A 12077-nucleotide genomic window follows, 5' to 3' on the forward strand; every position below is an offset into this window, starting at 1 on the left:
TGTTAACTTAATTTATATTTGATCCAAACTCTCTCTCTCTCTCTCTCTCTCTCTCTCTATATATATATATATATATATATATATATATATATATATATATATATATATATATATAGAAGATTTCTTTTGAGAACCACTTTGAGTTTTAAGAACTCGAAAAAACTCAACATAACAATTTTTTTTTTGAATTTTTTTACACATACGTAATATATGTAGGTTACATATACGTAAAAAAATTACAGAATTTTTTACGCACCGCATCAACTTTTTACATATGTGTAACAAACGGTTAAATTAGTGTAATAAGTGGACAGCTTTATTTTCTCTCCTACCATAATTTTTTAATCAGATTTAATCTCAACCACATAATCTAATCTATTTAATTAAATGTGTGGTTAAAAATGAAGTTATTAAGTTCTTAAAACTCAACAAGGTTTTCAAAATATCCCTCCCCAATATATATATATATATATATATATATATATATATATATATACACTTGGTTAGATCCCGTGTTACACACGGACGAAAATATATAAAACTTCATATGTATGTGTGTGCGTGCGCGTGCGCGTGCGCGCGCGCACGTGTGTGTTATATACATTTTAATGAAATGTAAACGTCAGATAATTATAGGATTTCAGTAAATCAAGACATTTAAGTATAGATGTTGTAAAATAAGTTGTGTGTTATGAAAACTATTTTTATTGAAATTATAAGACATTTAAGTACACAACATAAAAAAATGCTACAAATATGAATATAATAATGAGATATATTTATAATTTTATTAAACTGCGCATTTAATAAAGCAACAATATAATCCAAATCTTTTGGCTTAAACACCATTTCAATCCAAACATCCATACATCCGGTCCAAGCGCTCATAAATAATTTCCCAAAATCCAAAAAAAAAATAAAGTCTCAAAATTAAAAAAAAATAACAATTAAAAAAATTAATTTTTTTTATTACTCAATAAATGATGATTTTAACAATTAATTTTGAAACTTTCTTCAACTTAGTAGTTAATGTTTAAAATTAACATGTGAAAATTATATAAATGGAAAATTGATGAGTTGGAAGCCTTTGTGGGCATGCTAATTAAATGTCATGTGAAAACCTTATATTGCTTTAATAGTATAGTAAGATATGATCCAAACTCTCTCTCTCTCTAAATATATATATATATATATATATATATATATATATATAGGGTAAGGTTAAAATAAAAACCTACTTGACTTGTGAAAAACTCTAGAAATCCATTTTCAACCACATGTTTTTAATTAAAGTTTGAAGCTTGTTGTTCAAAATTAAAGTTAATAAAAAATGTAAAAGTAAATATAATTTGTTCTCTCTCTTGAAAACAATATAAAAATTAGTAAAAAAATGTTAAAAAATAACAAAACATTTTTTTCCGATTTTTCGATGGTTTGTATTAAATGTAACAACATATATTACATGTGCATAAAAAAACAAAAACAAAAAAAAACGATGTTAAAAAGGTTGCATTTGAAAAAAAACAGTTGTTTTATCTGATAAAAATGTTGCATTAGGTCTAATGAAACTTCACCTAATGCAGCTTCTTTTTGTAAAATAAAGGTTGCCTTAGGCCACTATTTTGTAGTGTGTGTGTGTGTGTATATATAACCCACTTGAGTTGTGAAAACTCTAGAAACCCATTCTCAATCACATCTTTTTAATTAAAGATTTAATCTTGTGGTACACAATTAAAGTTAATAAAAAATATAAAAGTTAATTTACACTTTCTCTCTCCTGAAAACATATATAAAAATTAGTAAAAAATGTAAAAAAAATAACACAACATTTTTTTTATGTTTTCGATGTTTTATATTAAATTTAACAACATATATTATATGTAACGAAAAAAAAACGATGTTACATAGGGTTTTCACGGGTTTTAACAACTCAAGTGGGTTTTCATTCTATACTTTGCCTGGGTTCTAGTGAAAACTCTTTTTAAAGAGAAAACTTAAAAACTCCTAAAAACTTCTAAAAAACTATTTTTAACTTTTTTTTAATTTTTTTTGAAGTTTCTTTTTTTTTCCATTATTCTTATATGTTGTTATTGGTTCAAAAAAAAAAAACTTGACGGTAACCTTGTCGGTATAGTGCGCATGTGTAATAGTGTGCATTGCATATATGCAAAAGTGTTTGTATTGCATAGAATACAACACTATTGCACATATTTGATACACACTATTGTATATATGCAATATAAGACTAATACACACATCGAATACACATTAGTACGTATGTGTAATACAACATTAACGCACATGTGCACCACATCGACTTTTATTTTATTATTATTTTTTTCATATAATACAACACTACTACACATATACAATACACAAATATTGAATATATGCAATAAAACACTATTAAACTAAAAAATACATAGTAATACACATGTGTAATACAACGGTATCGCACAGTAATACGTATGTGCATTACAGCGGTTTTTTTTATTTTTTTATTTATTTTTATTTTTTTATATTTTTTGAGTGAAATATAAGAATATATAAGAATAATGGCTAAAACAGAATTTTGAAAATATTTTTTTATTTTTAATTAAAAATAATTTTTTAGGAGTTTTTAGGAGTTTTTTAGTTTTCTCTTTAAAGGTGAATTTCTCTTGATCCTCTCCCTATATATATATATAGGGTTAGTTATATTTGAGAACACAAAAAAAGTTAAGAACTTTTAGAAACTCTTAAAAACCAAATGTTTTTTTTTAACTTTTTTTATATATTAACATTATTTGAGACTTGTTTTATCATATTTATAAAAAAAAAATTTTGATTACATATATAAATCAAAAGTTACACATGTTATGTGATAAAAATTTACATATGTGTAAAACAACATAGATATGTGTAAAAAAACTAATTTTCATAATTGTAATCGTAAATATAGATGCCAAAAGTGATAAAATTATACTTAAATAACATTAACCTACGAAATTTTTTACAAAAAACGTTAATTATTAAGAGTTTCTTCAAGTTCTTAAGTAATTTAAGAGTTCTTAAATGATACCAATCCTATATATATATATATATATAGGATTAGGTTCATTTCCGAAGTTTTCTTATTGCGAGAAGTTCTTCCAGCCAATCATATAATTTTCTTTTTATTTTATGTTTAATTAATTATTGGGGCATATTAGTAAAATTTTCATGTTTTGTTTTTTGGTAACTATTTAATAAGTCAGGAGTTTCACACATCATTTTCTTTTTATCCTTTTTTATATTATATTGATTATTAATTTTTTATTATTTCAAAAGTCTTTTTACAATTCCATATTTTTATATTAAAATAAGAAAAACTCACTCCGAATAATTATCCCAACACATTAAAAGTAGATGCTACACATCAATGTTAATAACATATCCTATACACATCATACAACATATCCTACACATTAAAAATATATGCTATATATCAATGTTCCCAACATATCCTACACATCATACAATGTATCAAACAACATATCCTATACATTAAAAATACATGCTACACATCAATCTTAACAATATACCCTACACATCATATAACATATCCTACACATTAATTAATCAACATATCCACAACCCATATATGAACCTACATAACATATAAATGATCCGACATGTTATAAAATTTACACAAAGTTCAAAATACCACATACACATTACATATATGAACTCACGCATGATAAAATTTACACATACACAATTCGAAATACCACCTCCACAGTACATACATGAAGCTACACACAATAAAGTTTACAAATACACAATTCAAAATACCACTTACACAGTACAAAATAAACTCCTTTTTTATATTAAACTACGTATAATAAATAGTGGATTACGCTAATAACTTACAATTATAAAATTTTCACATACATTAATATCTAGCTTAATGAAAGAAATAAAATAGTAAAAATTATATACGACACTATGACTATTGATTAAGCATAAAAAATGAAACCGTTAATATCACTTACACAGTACAAAATAAACTCTTTTTTTATATTAAACTACATATAATAAATAGCGGATCATGCTAATAACATACAACTATAAAATTTTCACATACACTAATGTCTAGCTTAATGAAAGAAATAAAATAATAAAAATTATATATGACACTATAACCATTGATTAAGCATTAAAAAAAATGAAACCGCTAAATGCATTAATGTCTAGCTTAATAAGGGATACATCACAAAACACATATGCACCCTTTTTAATTAAAAATATGTCATCAACATGTATTTGTATTTATGAATTTGCCATTTCTTTTGTTGACCACTGATTAAACATAATCAATGGTTCAGATTCTCTTCTCGCATTTCTCGCTATAATATCACTCCTTGCAAGATCCATCCCCTACATATATATATATGGTTGAGTTTAATAGAGAAATCATATTAGTGTGAGAAGTTGGAGAAATCTTTTGAACCAATCATATTTTTTCTTTTCTTTTTCTCATTTAATTAAATATAAGGGTATAATGCTAAACCTAATAATTTATTTTATATGATAAGTATTAATTGTATTTTATAGTTTCAAATTGTCAAAACAAATTAAATTATTAACAATAATATCAAATCATCATTCAAGTTTTGTGCCGATCATACCACTTTTTATTTATTGTTATTATTATTATTATTATTATTATTATTGTTATTATTAATCCTTGTCACTTCGTCAACCATTATTATTCATTTCCTTCTTATATTCTTATTTATCATCTAAATTTAATTTGACAACGTTTAACTTAACAAAGTGTCCCATAAGTACACTATTAACACTTCATCAAATTGTATGTATAAAGCATATGTGTAGGCTTATATCAATTTGTGTATCTTTTGACCCCTTCATGTAATATATATGTGTAGTATTTGATTCCTTTGATTTATTTATATAGTGTTTTATTTTGCATACGTATTAATAACACAACAAATTATTTTGAGTCGTATTCATATGTAGGATGTGCTCACTAGACTAGCATAATTTTTTTCAGTATTATTCATGTAACATCCTACACATTTATTATTTAAGTCGTATTCATGTGTAGGATTTGTTCACCAGACCAGCAAAAATTTCTTCAGTAGTACACATTTATTATTTGAATCATATTCATATGTAGGATTTGCTCATCCGACTAGCATATTTATTTGATTGTATTCATGTAACATCCTACACATTTAATATTTTAGTCGTATTCATGTGTAGGATTTGTTCACTAGATTAACATAATTTTTTACAGTAGTATTCATGTAACATCCTACACATATATTATTTAAGTCATATTTATGTGCAGGATTTGTTCAACAGACCAACATAATTATTTTTAGTTGCATTTATGTACCATCCTACACATTTATTATTATTATTATTCCTATACACATTATAATAACCCTACATATAAATATTTTGCATGTGTAGACTTTGTTCAAAGTGTGTGGGTTAAAATATCCATTCGAGTTCTTTATAATTCAAACCTACACAAACACATAATATACTTACAATAAATTATGATAAAAGTTACTCATCCACTATGTCAAAATAAATCTACGTCTGAAATAACAATAATTAATAACAAACAAAATCTAAAGAAATTCTGTATTTTCGTAAAATAGTTAACTTAGAATGTAAAACCTAATAGTTTGTTTTATATACAAAAATAATATAATTAACCTTATCTAAACAGGACACAAATTTGGAATGTGGCAGGCCATCAATTTGGAATGCATTAATATATGAACGTTTTAGCTCAAACTTCTAAATAACTAAATACCAATATACCCTTTTAGCATTAAATATATTAAAAAAGGAATATCAATATTACAAGATTGTCATCTTGAATGTAGGCCATAGATCAACACAATCAACGGTTGTAATTAACTTCTCATCTTCTCACGCTAATATGATTTCTTCACTGAACCATTTTATATATATATATAACATTAAATATTAAATTATTATCATACATATACTTTTATGATAATTTATTTTTATCTAATGTATGCATATTTGTCATATAATGCAATTGTTTCTTTTTATGTAATACATAATTTCTTAGAAGTTACAAGTAGTATTAAGCTCATGGCTTAAAATATACATTATAGAACTAAGGTCATGGTGCTATACAATTAATTAACATGAAACATGCAATTGTTTATTAAGCTCATGGCTTTATATATACACTTGTGGCATTAATATTTATTAATCTCTTTTTAACATGATGGAAAAGTAAGAGAGAATGTTTATTCAATAAATTAATGTAAATGTCATTACTTTTGACGAAGATCGGCTTTCCTGTCATGTCCAGTTGTTTGTGATGTTTTTTTTGGAATCCTGGCATCTTGTTTTCTTTTAATTAAATAAAGGGAAAATACCTCACAAGAACACACCATAAATATTGTTAAACAATCATGAATATTCGACGTTGAAAAAGGTAGCACGTAAATGTTTTACGTCCATAACTTTGGAATGTTTGTTCTTTCTTTTAAGTTTTAACAACGCCCTAAATCGGGAGTTTGGATAGCTACTTCAAATAGATCTAGAAAAAGAATTGGTGCAAAAGTTGCTTAATGAGACAGTTGAACTAGACAGAAGAAACTGTAGTTGAAGAATTTTTTTTTCAATGGGCTACTCTATCGGATATAGATATTAAGTATTAGCTAACGAATTATGAGTCTTACGAGTTACGACGTTATTGCCGGTAAGGTTTGCTACACAACAAGCGATAAAATCCTCCTCTTGTAATAAAAGAGAGTCCTTAATTTTGTCTACTTGTCACTTTTAGATAGCATCCAAATTGGTTTTTCAGCTCATCTTTTTACCCTTTGCATCGTGGATCCTGCGTATCAAAACTCCCAAACTAATTGAAACAAGATCTATATCGAAACCTCAATGCCTCTAACACAATTCCTATCAAAATTCCCAATCATGTGCCCTGAGGTAAAAATTCGAATTCGCTGCCATCAATTATGTGTTGTGATTAGTTCATGTCAGGATTAGGTTTTTAACGTATTATTATCAATTTTTGTTGCTTTTTGTAATTGTTGTTGTGTTAAAATATCAATTCAAATAGGTTTTATATGTAAATTTACACTTATTGTATGATTAGTATTGTACAGGTTTATATTGTTAAACTTGGATTAAAGGACTAAAAGTGTGATATGCTGAAAAGTTCAAGGATTAAAGATGATGAAGGGCTCAAGAGGCTAACAACATGGTGTATAAAATGATGCTTCTCTCACCTCGAGAGATCGATCGTAATCACGTTCAGTTTTCTTTCATCTAAAACTCTAGTTTGCCTAATCTTCAATCAAAGGAGAATCTATTGAAGAATTCTACACTGCTGCAATCTTGTAATGTTTTACTTCTTTGTTGTTTCTTTTTATCAAAACTGTTAGGTTTTAGTTTTGTGATAATTAGTAGATTAATTGTAATTGTGATTGAATCTTGTATCTTTTTTGTTTTTGTTGAAATAAAATTTGTGTTTTCTGCTCAAATTTTATCATGTTGGAAAGTGTATGATTTCTTTGCTAGTTAGGGTTTTCGTTTGCTTCGTTCTCAAGCTTAATTTGTGATATATTGGTATTTGGCTATTAAGGTTTTAGCCTATTTTATTATGAACTAGCGATCTTGTATGAGCTAACCAAAACTTTATTTTTAGTAGGATTTGGTTTGTTCTCAAGTATAAGCTACCAAAACTTTGGTATTTAGCTGGATTGGGTTTGCTATCTAAAATAGGGTTGTGACATAGGTTGTTGCCCTTTTACCCACTAGCTCATTGTAATCGTTTGGATGTTTTTAATGTGGAAGTTATTTAAAAAAAAAACTACCAATTATTCTTGCTCTTCTTCGTGTTAAGTTATGGCACGGATGACCGTGATAAAGGTATTTAATACTGAAACTTAACTCTTTACCTTCAGTGAAATAAACAAACTTTGGGAAAACATGTGTGATCATGTGTAGTTATATTTGAAAGGCACGTAATATGTAGGATCTTTTAAAGGCACCATTGCTGATTTTTGAAAGGTAGGCTTCAACCGAAACAATTATCCAGTCGGCCGGTGAACCACTTCGAGCCGGCTGGTCTGAGGATCGAACGGCCGAACTGGTCCGGCCTCAAAAGCATTGCTCTAACGTGTAACAAATAAGGAGATTTAAAGAACAAATGAAGAATGAGTTTGACATGAGTAAGCTTAGTCTCCTACTGCTTTGGACGAAGTCTCCTCCAATATAAATGATGGGTTACTTAAATATGCACTCTATACCTGGATATCAAGGAAAACGTCATGGGTGAACTCGTGATAGATGACCCAGTGGGTTGTACCTTACCCTGGCGGCTTGATTAACTACAATATCTCTTCATTTCTATTAAGGAAAATTCCAAAATAACCATTTTTATCAACTTTTTTCCAACTAGCGATGGTTTTGAAAAAAATATCCAAAATAGTCACCCTTTCCCATCGGATCCAATGTAAACAAGAACTAATCTGACGGATTAGATGGGCCTCTAAAATCTCGCCACGTGTCACGATGTTTGGTCTTCTGACGTAACACGAAGCCAATTCGTCGTCCAACGAAACTTGTTTCTTCTTCCGACATAATATTTCATCTTCTACATCTCAAAACCTGAACCTCCATAACCAATCTTCATCTCCGTCTTTCTTATTTCTCCATATAATAAACCAAATTCATAATGTAAATTGTTTAGTTTTTCGACGTGTACAAAACCATAGTATTTGTTTTCCACGAATCACATTTTTTGTTAAGAAATCGATGAAAGATTAATCCGTTAAATTCGACGGTAACTGGAATTAAACCGTTGGACCCAACGGTTTAATTTTACGTCAGTTCATCACTTTTTACGTTAGACGATTTTTTTACGTCAGATGTGACATAATATTTGTACACGTGGCGATTTCTAATATGCTGAGTTAATATGTCGGATCAGTTCTTGTTTGCGTCGGATCCGACGAAAAAATATGACTATTTTTGGTGTATTTTCAAAACCATTGCTAAATTTGGAAAACGTTGATCAAAATTGATTATTTTGAGAATTTTTCTCTTTTAATTAAGTCAAACTGTGAAAATATTCTGTTACGCTAAAGGTTTATATAACAAACTAACGATATCTCATACCATTAAAATTAAAATTTTATTCATTTTTTTACGATATCTCATCCATCATTATCACCGTGACACCGTTGGCCATGAAACCAATTTTTTTTCTTTGCCAATTTAGTGGTTGTGAGTTGTGATTACAATACAGAAAAAAAAGAAAAAGAAAAGTAGGGGTTACACCATTAAACATTTAAATGTTTAATTTGCCATCAAGCATACATGTATTGTACATGACTAAACTAAACCAAAAAAATAAGGAGCCATGATCTATGTAAACTAAGTAGCAGCGTTTGGAAACCAAGACCATACTAGAAAACTTAACTAGCCATTATCAAAGGATCGATACAAGACAGATAAATGTTTTAGAATTTGGAGAGAATATATAACAACAAAATTCAAACATACAATAATTCAACAACACTACTTCTAGCATGTACTGCTTTTTTTTTAATACGTTGGCGTAAAGAAGAAACCGATGCTTGACATTTTGGCTTACTTATGCCTTGTGGGTATAAGGAAAAGGGGGTCTTTATTTCTTAGAACCGGGGTACCTATTCCTTCTATGATCAAATCTTCACTCTTCATTCCATTAGGAAGTTCCCAATCAAACCAGTAAAGTAGGTTCGCAATCACGAACTCTATATTTCCTGGAGCTGTATTCTTCGCTGGGCAGGACCGTCGCCCCCCTCCAAACGGAAGCATCTCAAACCTGTCATATCCAAAATCAACATCCGGATTTGCAAACCTCTCTGGGTAAAACTCATGTGCATTCTCTCCCCACGTTCGTGGATCTCTTGCTAGCCCCCAAGCATTGATTAGTACAACCGTACCAGGAAAAACATCGTACCCACTAATTTGAGTTTGGTTTACACATGCGTGCGGAATCAAGTATGGGGCAGGCGTGTGGAATCTAAATGACTCCTTCACCACCATTTTCAAGTATGTCATTTTTGCGGTATCCAGTTCTTCTACCTTTTGTATTTCTCCTGCGCAATTTCGGATTTCATTTTGTAGTTTTTCCAACACTCTTGGATTTTTAATGATCTCGTACATTACCCACGTCAAGGCCAGAACAGACGAATCGATTCCACCCATAAGTATATCCTGAAACATTATTTGGGGATTATATTTAATTAGACCTCTATCAAAGAAAACACAATAAAATAAACCGTTTACCATCATAAGAGCTTTTAAATCTGCATAACTCGGTCGATAGCCAGAAGCATTTGGTTTAGAAGACATGTCAAGTACAGTATGGACAAAATCTTTGTCCTCATCACTTACATCTTCCACTTTATTTTTGAGATGGTCATCAATGATTGTGTCAATGAACCTATCAAGATTTCTAAATCCTTCATTCAGCCTACGATTCCATCCACTAAGTTGATCAATAAAATAACCCAACCACGGAAAAGAATCACCAACGGATCCATTCAATAATCTAATGGTTTCATCGAGCATAAAATCCAATGACGGATCGTCTAGCAGTTCTCCATAGCTCTTACCAAACGCCACCTTACACACCTTATGCTTTACTATTTCTAGGAACATACTGCTTAGATTCACCTCGGTGTTAGGTGGATTTATCGATAGAGAATGGACAATGCTCTCCATCTCTGTCACCAGCACATGATTAGTTAGCTTAGCTCTCTTAGGACCAAGGAACTCGGTTACCAAAAGCTTGCGCATCTCTCTCCAGTGATCGTTGTGTGGCGAGAAGGAAACATCATTAAAATTGTACGTTAGTAGTTTGGTAGCTTGGAAAAATGCGCGTGAACAAAAATTGTGATCTTGAGTTTTTAAGACTTCTTTGGCCATGTCAGTAGAAGAGATGATAAGAAAGGGTTGTGAACCAATTTGGATTTGCATAACGGGCCAAATTGTTTCGAAAGTTGCCAAAAGGCCTCATGACGAGGCTTACCGAGTAGTTGGTGCAAGTTTCCGAGTATGGGAAGTTTTGGAGGGCTTGGGGGAAGCTTAGCCTTGAATGACTTCTTGGATTTTATGGTACTATAAACAAATATGCAGAAGATGGAGATGACTAATACTGCCCATTCATTGAAAATGGCCATGTGGTCGGTTTAATTTGGCTCATGGTGGTATTTTAAGTTACTCCTTTCTCTATTTATAATGGAGGCTCTCTCTTGTTCTCTTTAATTACTTTTTTTAAACAGCGATTTTCTTATGTGTTAGGCCACTGCATTTTCTAAATTTAGAGACCCCCCTTGTCCCAATTTGTAGACTATGTTGTCTTATGGACGTTCCCCCGCTAACAGTCATTTACAGTCTTTATGTCGTCACAAGAACATAAGTCTATATAATGGTGGCTAATTAGATGAATAATGACGATATGAAAGAAGGAAAAAAGGAAAATCATTAAAATATAATATTCTTTTGAACCAATACAATCCGGTATGAAAAATATCCTTTTTTAATACAAACCGTACTATATAATTTTTTTTTTACTACATTGTTGTTCTTTAGCGCAAGCTTCATTATTTTGAGAGTTGTCTGTTATGTATGCGATATAATTATCATCAATGTATTCATTAGTGCATGTTTCGTTATTGTAACTTATGAGATTAAAATATGATGTATTCGTGGGTTGATTCCACCGGGGGGCATAGGGGCATCAGTGGCCTAACACTTTCCGTGACGGTGTGTCTGGTTTATGGCGTCTTTAGATTTGTTTAATTTTGGTGAGTGATGGTGTCTGCCTACATACAACTCACGAGTTGGTACATCAACCTGACGGGGATTGTGTACAATATTTGTTTAGTGATCAACGCTTATCACTCCTTATACCATACAACTTATGTGACCATATATTTGTTTCGTAATTTGTTATTCGTATAGATACTTATTTTAGACATTCGTTATGATTCGTTTGTTTGTGTTCTGATCATGATAATATTAACCGT

At 29.8% G+C, this 12077-nt stretch overlaps 1 pseudogene; it reads right to left on the reverse strand.

Annotated features, from left to right (window-relative positions):
* Nucleotides 1–9641: 9641 nt before the first annotated feature.
* Nucleotides 9642–11237, reverse strand: LOC143550318 (parthenolide synthase-like; annotated as a pseudogene).
* Nucleotides 11238–12077: the final 840 nt, after the last annotated feature.

Source organism: Bidens hawaiensis, unplaced genomic scaffold (assembly GCF_021521415.1).
Source record: "Bidens hawaiensis isolate Kalapana, Puna unplaced genomic scaffold, B.hawaiensis_p1.1 tig00016006_1, whole genome shotgun sequence".
Classification (NCBI taxonomy): Eukaryota; Viridiplantae; Streptophyta; class Magnoliopsida; order Asterales; family Asteraceae; genus Bidens; species Bidens hawaiensis.